Source organism: Cebus imitator, unplaced genomic scaffold (assembly GCF_001604975.1).
Source record: "Cebus imitator isolate Cc_AM_T3 unplaced genomic scaffold, Cebus_imitator-1.0 Scaffold307, whole genome shotgun sequence".
In the NCBI taxonomy this organism is placed as follows: domain Eukaryota; kingdom Metazoa; phylum Chordata; class Mammalia; order Primates; family Cebidae; genus Cebus; species Cebus imitator.
Window position 1 is genome coordinate 871,460 of NW_016107622.1, and position 13,768 is coordinate 885,227.

The window sequence follows — 13,768 nt, forward strand, 5'->3', positions numbered from 1 at the left end:
TAAGTGTACGCAGTATTACAAATTGAGTTACACTATATTTGATTCAATACCAAGATTTCTTTCCAAATAATAAAATGTCATATTCATTTACCCACATTTCTAGTTTTTCTTTCTTTACATCTGTATTGGTTTAATTTTAATTATATAAAAACATTTTACTAAAAAAATTCAAGCTCAGAAACATTATATTGTAAGAATGAATAGTCCAATTTCACTTTAGGTGAATCGCACTCCCCTCTTCAGAGGTAATCAGGGTTAAGAGTAAGTGGGTTTTAATTTATTTCAGGTAACTTTGCTTTGGTCTTTTCTTCTTTCCTTTCCTTTCTTTTTTTTTTTCTTGTTTGTTTTTACTTTTTTATTTCCTTTTGAAGGAGAGTGTAAACAAAGTTCCTCACTACCACAAATTATGCCATAGGGTTGTCCACATTAAGGAAGTAACAGGGGTCAGAACATTCAGAGTGCAATGGATAAGCCCCACTCTGGGTAAACCACCTTCATCATCACAGTATCTCACCTGCCAGGTAAGTATCTGCAGATCACCTCCCATGCAATATGTAACATACATACATACATATATATATATATATATATATATATATATGTATATATATATATATATACATGAATATATTTATATATGTGTGTGCACATGTCTGCACATACATACATATGATTTTGTTTTTAAACACATATTTTACCAAATGACATGTCTATAATTAATGTCAGTAATTTGCTTTTTTCATTTTGCAATAAGTGTTGGAGAGCTTTCCATGTTGGCATACACATGACTGGTATGTTTATAATCTATGTCATTATTCTACAGTATAAATACACTGGGGTTCAACTAGTTTACTACCAATGGATGTGTAGGTTGAGTGTAGTTTTGTTAACTGTCTAATCCTTGTATTTGCATCATTAGGGAAGTAGGGCTTATTTCTCTAGAAAAGATATCTAGAGGTAGTATCACTGGCACTAGAAAGACTGCACATTACATTTTTGTTAGATCCTGAAATTTTTCCCTGCAAATATGATTTGGCTATGTCCCACCCAAATCTCATCTCGAAGTTTAATACAGGTTGTAATCCCCACCTGCCTGGGGAAGGACCTGGTAGGAGGTGATTGGCTCACAGGGGCTGTTTCTCCCATGCTGTTCTCATGATAGTGAGTTCTCATGAGATCTGATGGTTTTATAAGTGTCAGTTTACCCTCTCTCTCTTTCTTTCTCTTGCCTGTTGCCATGTAAGACATGCCTGCTTCACCTGTAATTTCCATGTATCAAGAGAGGGCGGTAATTGAATTATGGGGGCAGATTTCCGATGCTGCTCTCGTGATAGTGAGTTCTCATGAGATCTGAGGCAGTTTATAAAGCAGTTTTCCCTGCTTGCTCACTCTCTCTCACTTGCCACCATGTAAGATGTGCCTGCTTCCTCTTCTGCTATGACTGTAAGTTTTCTGAGGCCTCCCCAGCCATGCAGAACTGTGAGTCAATTAAACCTCTTTCCTTTATAAATGACCCAGTCTCAGAAAAACTCTTTATAGCAGTGTGTAAACGGACTAATACAGAACTTGTACATGCAACTACAGAGTTAATCAGCATTTGTTTTACATCATCATTACCTACTGTAAGAAATTAAGGTTTGTTATTTTTTCCCACAATGATGAGAAAAATATTATCATTTTCTTTTTATTTACATTTTCCTGCTTGCTAATGAGGTTGAGCATCTTCTAAAATGTTTTTAAGCTATTTGTAGTTATTTAGTTCATTGAATAATTTTTTGTTTTGTAAGTTATGGTCTCTATAAATTATGGTAAGTAATCTTTTGAGAGTTACATGTGTAACATATTTTTTCCCAGTCCGTCACTTTTCTTCATTTATTGTAATTTTGTCATTTGAAAGTTTTAAATTTTTATATAGGTAGATATGACAACTGTCTCCTTTATGAATTCTGAATTTAGCGATTTCTTAAAAAAAATCTTTCAAAGCCCTAAATTATAAATAAATATTCTATTTTCTAAACATAATTTTATATTTCTGTAATTTATATATAATTGTTTGGTCTATTTCAAAATAATTTTGTGAGGGTGCAAGGTAGGGAAAAACTATTTTCTTTTCCAAGTCATCAAGAAACTATCACACAACTATTTATTTAATAGCCTATTTGTTCCTCATTATTTTCACCACAGGGTAACATATGACATTGCCTTTGTCACATATTAAATTGTCCTAGGTAGCTGGACCTGATCTACACTCTTTTTCTGTGCAATTAAGCTGCCTCTTCCTGAATTCCTACGTAAGTAGGGTAAGTTTAGCTGCTATACACCTTTACATTGTATTTTTTAATGAAATTGTGCAAATGCCACTTTTTGATATTCTCAAAATAGTCTTGGCTATCATTACATTTTTCTCTTCAATTGAACTTTAAACATGTCAAGTTCCATAAAGTGTTCTTTTAAGATTTTATATGAGATTGTATGAAATTTATAGATTTGGGGGAAAACATCTTCACAATGTTAAATATTCTTCTTCAGGAATATGCTATGCCTCTGCATTTATTTAGGTTGATTTATATATCCTTCAAAGAGTGTTGCATTGTTTTCATAATGGTCTTTTAGATCTTTTGTTAAGTTTAATTCTCACTGATTTTTGGTTTCTGCTGCTATTCTGATTGGGACATTGTTCCATTATATGTTCTAATTGATTATTACCCTATATAGAAAAGTTACTGTGCATTAAATTTGTATACAAATTCCTTATTAGTTTTAATCATTGTTTTAACTTTATTTTCTTGGATTTTCTAGGTAGGTGATCACATTTTATACAAAATGAATGGTAGTTTAATACATATATTTTGGATATATCGTAGTTTAATGCCTGTGTAAACAGTGAATACATGTGTCTGTCCTGTTTATATTTATCTTTATGAAATTTTGAATAGTAATATTTAGAGTAGATACTATCATATTCTTCCTAACTATATGATGGCCCTTCACAGATAAACAAGAAATAATACTCCAGAGCTTCAAATATTCTGTCACCTGTTTTATTCAGAGGACATTCATATTTCTATAGCCAAATAATAATCATGAAAATATGATACTGTGCTTAAATAGCAATACTTCAAATCACTTCAATCACCATACATTATAAGTTCCTCATAAAAGCCACCAAAACTAAAATACAATGTGTTTAATAAATTTTTATTACACTGCCAACTGAAGTTATCATAATAATGTAATTTTGCCATAAAATTTGATTATATTTTATTTCATATTATATTTTATTTCATGTTGATAGACACAAATGGATATGTGACAAATATATAAAATATAATCCTAATAGCAAAATAACCACTATGTAACCACATTCAAATTAAGAATAACTGTGTTTTGATCCATATGCAGAAGAATAAAACTAGACCTTTATCTCTCACCATATAAAAATCAAATCAAAAAAGATTGAAGACAAATCTGAGACTTCAAACTATTAAACTGCTAAAATAAAACATTGGTGAACCTCCTCAGGACTTTGGACTGGGCAAAGATTTCTTGAGTAATACCCCATCACCAGCACAGGAAACTAAAGCAAAAAAATGGACATTGGATTTGCACCAAAAAGGAAACAATCAACAAAGTGAAGGACATCCCACAGAATGGCAGAAAATACTTGCAAACTATCCATCTGACAAGAGATTAATAACCAGAATATATAAGGACATCAAATAATTGTATGGAAAATAATCTAATAATGTGATTTTAAAATGGGCAAAAGATCATAATAGACATTTGTATTAGTCCATTTTCATACCGCTATAAAGAACTGCTTGAGACTGGGTAATTTATAAAGTAAAGAGGTTTAGTTGACTGACAGTTCCATGTGGCTGGGGAAGCCTCAGTAAACTTACAATTAGGGCACAAGGCAAAGGGGGAGCAAGGCACCTTCTTTACAAGGCAGCAGGAAGGAGAAGTAAACACAGGAGGAACTATCAAACACTTATAAAACCATCAAATCTCATGAGAACTCACTCACAATCACAAAAAACACCATGAGGGAAACCACCCCCATGATTCAGTTCCGCCACCTGGTCTCTCCCTTGACATGTGGGGATTATGGAGATTACAATTTAAGATGAGATTTGGGAGTAGGGACACAGCTAAACCATATCAAATTTTCTCAAAAGAAGACAAATAAATGGAAAACAATCATATAAAAATGTACTCAAGTCATTGATAATCAGAAAAGGTTAAATAAAAACTACAATGATACATCATCTCACTCCAGTTAAAATGGCTTATATCCAAAAGATAGGCAATAACAAATACTGGAAAAGATGTGAAAAAAGGTAACCTTCATATACTGTTGGTGGGAATGTAATTAGTACAATAACTATAAAGAAGAGTTTGGAGGTTCTTCAAAAAACTAAAAGTAGAGTCATACAATCCAGGAATCCCACTCCTATGTATATACCTCAAAAAAGCAAATCAGTTTATCAAAGAGATGTGTTTACTCCTGTTTATTGCAGCACTATTCACAATAACCAAGATTTTGAAGCAGCCTAAGTGTCCAGCAAGAGATCAATGGATTAAGAAAATATTGTATTTATATACAATGAAGTACTATTCAGCCATAAAGAAGAATGAGATTCTGTCATTTATAACAGCATGGATGGAACTGGAGATCATCATGTTACGTGAAATAGGCCAGGCACAGAAAGAGAAACTTTGCATGTTCTCATGAATTTGTGGGAATCAAACATTAAAACAATTACACTCATGAAGATAGAGAGTAGAATTATGATACCCAGAGGCTGGAAAGGATAGTGGTAGGGATGGGGGGAATGGGGATGGTTAATGGGTACAAAAAATAGCTATAGAATACATAATACCTAATATTTGATAGAACAACAAAGTGACTATGGTCAACAATAATTTATTGTATATTTTAAAATAAAAGCATATTGGGATATTTGTTACATCATAAAATATATATGTTTGAGGTGATGGATACTCAATTTTTCCTGACGTGATTATTATAAACTGTACTTCTGTATCAAAATATTTTAATGTACTCCATAAGTATATACACCTACTATGTGCTCATAAAAATTTAAAATTAAAATTTCTTGGAATTCTGCCAACATGGTCAAATAGGAACAGCTCCAGAACACAGTTCCCAGTGAGAAAGATGCAGAAGGCAAGTGATTTCTGCATTTCCAACCAAGGTGGCAGGTTCATTTCAATGGGACTGGTTGGACAGTGGGTATAGCCCAAGGAGGGCAAGCTGAGGCAGGGCAGGGCATTGCCTCGTCTGGGAAGTGCAACTAACCAGAGGATTGGAGACTTCCCTCCTGCTCCAGCACTCCGGTTCAGATACTGCGCTTCTCCCATGGCCTCTGCAACCCACAGATCAGGAGATCCCTGCTGGGCTGAAAAGTGCCGCAAGTTACCAGCACAGATCTGAGTGGCAGCTTTGCTGGCACCTTGGGCTGTTGGCACAAACATGGGCAGATGTTTTGACTAGCACCGAGAGCACCTGCAGGACGGGGCTACCCACTCCCCAGAAAGAGGGGTGGCTGAAAGCAAGGAGACAAGTGATACAGCTGGGCAGGTCCCACCCCCACGAAGATGAGCAAACTGAAGGCTTCTTGCTTGAGAGTTTCACAGCCAGCATCTCAGATCGAGCTCGACCCAGAATGATCAAGCTCAGTGGAGGGAAGGCTGTCTACCATTGCTGAGGTGAGTCTAAACCTATCTGTGTAAACAAAACCCAGAGGAAGCTTACACAGCAGCTAAACTGAGTCCATGACAGCCCAGCCATGCCTCTACAGGCAGACAAGGGACACACTGCCTCCTCAAGTGGCTCCCTGAACCCTGTATAACCAAAAAGATGCCTCATAAAGGAGAGCTCTGACTGACACCAGGGGTTACCCTTCTGGGATGAAGCTACCAGAGGAAAGATCAAGCAGCAATCCCTGCTGTTCTGCAACCCCCACAGGTGATTCCCAGGCAAGCAAGTTCTGGAGTGGGCCTCCAGCAGTCCTAAAGCACAGAAACCTATTAGAAGGAAAACTAAAAAACAAAAAGAAATAGCTTCAACATCAACAGAAAGGATGTCAACTCAGAGAACCCATCCAAAATCACCAGCTTTAAAGATCAAAGGTAGATAAATTGACAAAGATGAGAAGAAACAAGTGCAAAATGGATGAAGCCATCAAAGACCAGAATACCTCTCCTCCTCCAAGGGATCACAACTCTTCAGCAGCAAGGGAACACAACTCTTCAGCAGCAAGGGAACAAAACAGAATGGAGAATGAGTTTGATGAATTGCCAGAAGCAATCTTCAGAAGGTGGGTAATCATAAACTTCTCTAAGCTAAAGGAACGTGTTCTAACCCAATGCAAAGAAACTAAAAACCTTGATAAAAATTTAGATGAAATGCTAACTAGAATAACCAGCTTAGAAAAGCACATAAATGACTTGATGGAGCTGAAAAACACAGCACGAGAACTTCGTAAAGCATATACAAGTTTCAATAGCCAAATCAATCAAGAAGAAGAAACGATATCAGAGATTGAAGATCACTTCAATAAAATAAAATGAGAAGGCAAGATTAGAGAAAAAATAGTGAAAAGAAATGAACAAAGCCTCCAAGAAATATGGGATTATATGAAAAGACCTAATCTACAGTTGATCGGTGTACCTAAATGTGATGGGAAGAATAAATCCAAACTGGAAAACACTCTTCAGAATATTATCCAGGAGAACTTTCCCAACCTCTAAAGATAGGCAAACATTCAAATCCAGGAAATACAGAGAACACCACAAAGATATTCCTCAAGAAGAGCAACCCCAAGACACATAATCACCAGATTCATCAGGGTTGCAATGAAGGAAAAATGCTAAGGGCAACCAGAGAGGAAGGTCGGGTCACCCACAAAGGGAAGCCCATCAGACTCACAGTGGATCTCTTGACAGAAACCCTACAGGCCAGAAGAGAGTGGGGGCCAATATTCAACATCCTTAAACAAAAGAACTATCAACTCAGAATTTCACATCCAGCCAAACTAAGCTTCATAAGTGAAGAAGAAATAAAATCCTTTACAGACAAGCAACTGCTGAGAGATTTTGTCACCATCAGACCTCCCTTACAAGAGCTTCTGAAGGAAGTACTAAACATGGAAATGAACAACCAGTACCAGCCACTGCAAAAATGTACCAAATGGTAACGAGCAACCATGCAATGAAGAAACTGCATCAATTAATGGGCCAAACAACCAGCCAGTAACAAAATGGCAGGAACAAATGCACACATAATAATATTAACATTAAATGTAAATGGTCTAAGTTCCACAATCAAAAGACACAGACTGGCAAATTTGATAAAAAGTCAAGACCCATCAGTGTGCTCTATTCAGGAGACACATCTCACATGCAAAGACACACATAGACTCAAAATAAAGGGATGAAGGAAGATTTACCAAGCAAATGGAAGCAAAAAAAAAAAAGCAGCAGTTGCAATCCTAGTCTCTGAGCAGACTTTAAATCAACAAAGATCAACAGAGACAAAGAAGGGCATTACATAATGGTAAAAGGATAAATACAACACGAAGAGCTAACTATCATAAATATATATATATATATATATATATATATATATATATACCCAATATGGGAGCACTGAGAAACATAAAGCAAGTTCTTAATGACCTACAAAGAGACTTAGAGTCCCACACAATAATAGTGGGAGACATTAACACTCCTCTGTCGATATTAAATCAATAAGACAAAATTAACAAGAATATCAGGGACTTCAATTCAGATCTGGACCAAGCAAACCTAATAGACAACTACAGAACACTCCACCCCAAATCCACAGAATATACATTCTTCTCAGCACCACATTGCACTGAATCTAAAATTGACCACATAATTGGAAGTAAATCAGTCCTCAGCAAATGCAAAAGAATGGAAATCATAACATACAGTCTCTGAGACCACAGTCCAATCAAACTAGAACTCAGGATTAAGAAACTCACTCAAAACTGCACAACTACATGGAAACTGAACAACTTGCTTCTGAATGACAACTGGATAAACAATGAAATGAGGCAGACATAAAGATGTTTTTCAAAATCAATGAGAATGAAGACACAATGTACCAGAATCTCTGGGACACATTTAAAGCAATGTCTAGAGGGAAAGTTACAGCAATAAATGCCCACAGCAATAAATGTCCACATTAGAAGTGAGGAAAGATCTAAAAACAACACCCTATCATCAAAATTGAAAGAGCTAGAGGAGCAAGATCAAAAAAAAATTTAAAATCTAGCAGAAGACAAGAAATAACTAAGATCAGAGCAGAAGTGAAGGAGATAGAGACACAAAAAACCCTTCAAAAATCAATAAATCCAGGAGCTAGTTTTTGGAAAATATCAACAAAATAGACAGACTGCTAGCCAGACTAATAAAAAAGAAAAGAGAAAAGAATCAAAAAGATGCAATAAAAAATGATAAAGGGGATATCACTATCAATTCCACAGAAATACAAACTACCATTAGAGATTATTACCAACAACTCTTTGCACATAAACAAGTAAATCTAGAAGAAATGGATAAATTCCTGGACACTTACTCCCTCCCAAGACTAAACCAGGAAGAGGCTGAATCTCTGAATAGAGTAATAACAAGGTCTGAAGTTGAGGCAGCAATTATTAACCTACCAACCAAAAAAAAGTCCAGGTCCAGACTGGTTCACAGCCAAATTCTATAAGACATACAAAGAGGAGCTTGTACCATTCTTTTTGAAACTATTCCAAACAATACAAAAAAAGGGAATACTCCCTAACTCATTTCATGAGACCAACATCATCCTGATACCAAAACCTGGCAAAGACACAACTAAAAAAGAAAATTTCAGGCCAATATCCGTGATGAACATCAATGCAAAAATCTCCAATAAAACACTGGCAAAGCAAATGAAACAGCACATTAAAAAATGATTATCCATCACCATCAAGTAGGCTTCTTCCCAGGAATGCAAGGCTGGTTCAACATACACAAATCTATAAACACAATCCATCACATAAACAGAACCAAAGATAAAAACCAGATGTTCATCTCAACAGATGCAGAGAAGGCCTTTGAGAAAACTCAATGGCACTTTATGCTAAAATCCCACAATAAACTAGGTATCAATGGAACATATCTCAAAATAATAAAAGCTGTTTATGACAAACCCACAGCCAATATCATACTGAATGGGCAAAAACTGTAAGCATTTTCTTTGAAAACTGGCACAAGACAAGGATACCCTCTCTCACTCTTCCTATTCAATATAATATTGGAAGTTCTAGCCAGAGCAATCAGGCAAGGAAAAGAAATAAAGGATATCCAATTAGGAAAAGAGGAACTCAAATTGTCTCTATTTGCAGATGACATGATTGTATATTTAGAAGACCCCATCATCTCAGCCCAAAATCTCCTTAAGGTAATAAGAAACTTCAGCAAAGTCTCAGGATACAAAATCAATGTGAAAAAATCACAAGCATTCCTATACACCAATAACAGACAAACAGAGCCAAAGCATGAGCGAACTCCCATTTACAATTGCTATAAAGATAAAATAATACCTAGGAATACAACTAAAAAAGGATGTGAAGGACCTTTCAAGGAGAACTACAAACCAATGCTCAAGGAAATAAGAGAGGACATAAACAGATGGAAAAACACTCCATGCTCCTGGTTAGGAAGAATTAATATCATGCAAATGGCCATACTGCCCAAAATAATTTATAGATTCAATGCTATCCCCAGCAAGCTACCATTGACCTTCTTCACAGAACTGGAAAAAAAACCACTTTAAACTTCATATGAAACCAAAAGAGAGCCCACATAGCCAAGGCAATCCTAAGCAAAAAAGGAACAAACCTGGAGGCATCACATTACCTAACTTCAATCTATACTTCAAGGCTACAGTAAGCAATACAGCATGGCACTGGTACCAAAACAGAGATATAGACCAATGGAACAGAACAGAGGCCTCAGAAGTTAATGCCACATGTCTACAACCATCTGATCTTTGACAAATCTGACAAAAACAAGCAATGGGTAAAGGAATCTCTGTTTAATAAATGGTGTTGGGGAAACTGGCTAGCCATGTGCAGAAAGCTGAAACTGGACCTGTTCCTGACACATTGCACTAAAATTAACTCCAGGTGAATTAAAGATTTAAACATAAGACCTAACACCATATAAACCCTAGAAGAAAACCTAGGCAAAACCATTCAGGACATAGGCATAGGCAAGGACTTCATGACTAAAACACCAAAACCAACGGCGACAAAAGCCAAAATAGACAAATGGGATTTAATTAAACTTAAGAGTTTCTGCACAGCAAAAGAAACAATCATCAGAGTGAACTGGTAACCAACAGAATGGAAAAAAATTTTTGCAGTCTAGCCATCTGACAATGGGCTAATATCCAGAATCTACAAATACCTAAAACAGATTTACAACAAACAAACACATTCAAAAGTGAGTGAAGGAGATGAACAGGCACTTTTCAAAAGAAGACATTTATGAGGCCAACAAACTTGAAAAAATATTCATCATCACTGGTCATTAGAGAAATGCAAATCAAAACCACATTGAGATATCATCTCATGCCAGTTAGAATCCCAATCATTAAAAAATCTGGAGACAACAGATGCTGGAGGGGATGTGGAGAAATAGGAATGCTTTTACACTGTTGGCGGGAGTGTAAATTAGTTCAACCATTATGAAAGACAGTGTGGTGATTCCTCAAGGATCTGGAAATAGAAATTCCATTTGACCTAGCAATCCTATTACTGGATATATACCCAAAGGATTATAAATCGTTCTCTTATAAAAACATATCACACTTATGTTCATTGTGGTATTGCTTACAATAGCAAAGACCTGGAACGAACAAAAATGCCCATCAATGATAGACTGGACAAAGAAAATGTGGCACATATACTCCATGGAATACTATGCAGCCACAAAAAACAATGAGTTTGTGTCCCTTGTAGGGACATGGATGAATCTGGAAACCATCATTCTCAGCAAACTGATACAATAACAGAAAACCAAACACCGCATGTTCTCACTCATAGGTGGGTTTTTAACAATGAGAACACATGGGCACAGGGAGGCAAATGTCACACACTGGGGCCTGTTGGGATTAGTGGAGCTAGGGGAGGGACAGTAGTGGGGTGGGAAGGTTGGGGAGGGATAACATTGGGAGAAATGCCTGATGTAATGACTGGGGGACAGAGACAGAAAATCACCATGGCATGTGTGCACCTATGCAACAATCCTGCAAGATCTACACATGTACCCCAGAACTTGGAGTACAATTTAAAAAACCTTCTTTAAAAGAGTATCTATATTTTGAGATTTATGCAAATGAATTCATGTTGTATGTAGTCTAAAACATTTTGACATTCTAGTATTATGTAAGTAAGAGTCATCTTTGTTGTTGCAAATCATTATAGTTTATTTACATGCACTGCTTTTTAATATTTCATTTAAATTCAATATTCAACAATTCATTTTTATATTTGCCATTTTAAAAACACTTTTGACTGTTTCTAGTTTTCTGCAATGTTAATAATGCTATTGAAATAATTGTACATGTATTGTTGCATGTGTGTAAGATTTTCTCTAGGACATTCCTTAGAAGTGCAATTTCTAGTGCAAAAATATTTTGAATATGTAAGTTTTATAATGCTTACTATAGATATATTGGGGATACAGTTTATGCAGAAAAGGAAGTTCTCTTTTATTCCTAATTTGTTAATAGTCTAGCATGAGTAGTTGTTGAATTTCATAAATGCTTTCTCTACATTTAATGAAATAATACTATATAATAAACCACCCAAACACTCAATGTCTTAAAGCAGTAATTATTTCTACTCATTCATATATATGTGGGTAGACTGTAGTTAGCTGTTCTGGGCTGGGATCAGATGTAGTTGACTCCACATTATAGGTAGAGTGTGGTTTGCTCCACACAGCTCTCATCTTCCCTGAAGTAGCAGGCTACATGGTAAAAATTCATTTTGTGGCAATAGCAGAAACACAACAACTTTTTGGGTATCAAAGTCATTGACCTCATAGACAGAACATGTAATCATAACATTAAGTGGTAAGATAACTCAGCTACAAAACTGTCAAGGCATATTATTTTCTTTGTAGAAAAAATTTTAAACTATTGATTGATTCAATATATTTAATGATTGTAGGAGAATTTAGGCACTTTTTCCTGTGTCAGTTTTTGGAATTTGTTCATTTTTTGAATTTTTTATTTTAGAATTATTATTGTTATTTTTTAATTTTTGGAATTTCATTTTTGGAAATATTTTTGGAATTTGTTCATTTTATACATTTTCAAAGTCATTGGCCTCAGTTGGGAGGTGAAGTAAAACAGTGGAATAGAAAGCTCCACCTAACCTCCCCACCACTGAATCTCCTACAAGGACACCAAGTTAGCAACTATCTACACAGAAAAAACATGGTCATGAGAATGAAAAGTCAGGTGAGCATGCATATACCTGGCTTTAATTTTATATCCCTGAAAGAAGCCCTGAAGAGATAAAAAGAACAGTTCTGAATTGTCAACACCACTCTCTCCCCACTCCAAGCATCTGCAGCATGGTGTGGAGAGCCTCTATGGGCACTTGGGGAGGACACAGCAATTCTGAGGCACTGAACTCAGTGCTGATCTGTTAGAGCAGACAGGAAAACCAGGCAAAGTCAGCCAATGACTACCCATAGAAGGAGAATTTAAATCAGCCCCAGTCAGCAAAGAATCATTTATCTCAGCAGTCCAAATTTGAGTGCCCACAAACCTCACTTCATAGGGCCAAAGTGTTCTCAGTTTCTAAGGAAACTTGAAAGGCAGTCTAGGCCAGAAGGACTGCAACTCATACATAAGTCCTAAGGCTAAACTAGGTTCCAAGACAGTGGATTGGGGAGGCATGTGACCTACTGAGACACCAGCTGAGGTGGCTATAGGAGTGCTGGCAATGCTGGCATCACGCCTCTCCTAACCTCAAGCTGCACAGCTCAGTTTTCTGCTTTAAGAGATCTGTTCCTACTGCTTGAGGAGAGGAGAAGGAACGAGTGGAGAGGACTTTGTCTTATATCTTAGAGAACAGCTCAACCACAGCAGGATAGCGCATCAGTTAAAGTCATGAGGCCCCCATTTTAGACTCTAGCTCACAGATATATTTCTAGACATACCTTGGGCCAGAAGGGAACCTGATGCCTTTAAAGAAAAGACCCAGTCCTGCCAGCATTCACCACCAACTAACTGAAGGACCCCTGGGCCCCGAGTAACCAGCAATGATACCTGGGTGCTACATCGAGGGCCTTGGAGAGCCTCTGAGCCTTGCTGGATTCAGGTGAGATGCAGCAAATTATCAGCTGTGGTGGCTATGGGGCAAAACTCCTCTCTGAGAAAAGCAGAGGGAGAAGCAACGGGGACTTTGTCTTGCACCTTATGTACCATCATAGCCACGGTGGGGTGGGGTACCAAATAGGCTCATGGGGTCCCTGATTCCAAGACTTGACTCTTGGACAGTATTTCTGGAGCTGCTCTAAGGCAGACGGGAGACTACTGCTCTGAAGGGTGAGTTCTGGGCCAGGCAGGATTCATGACAAGCTAACTTAAGAGATCATGGGCCTCAAGGGAACATCAGAGGAAGTCTGGCAGTACTCCTCATGGCCTGGGGTGGTGATGCCTATG

At 36.8% G+C, this 13,768-nt stretch overlaps 1 non-coding gene across 1 annotated transcript; it reads right to left on the bottom strand.

Annotated features, from left to right (window-relative positions):
* Positions 1-367: 367 nt before the first annotated feature.
* Positions 368-529, bottom strand: LOC119467596. The gene has a single exon (XR_005196136.1). It is a non-coding gene; the product is annotated as a U1 spliceosomal RNA (small nuclear RNA).
* Positions 530-13,768: the final 13,239 nt, after the last annotated feature.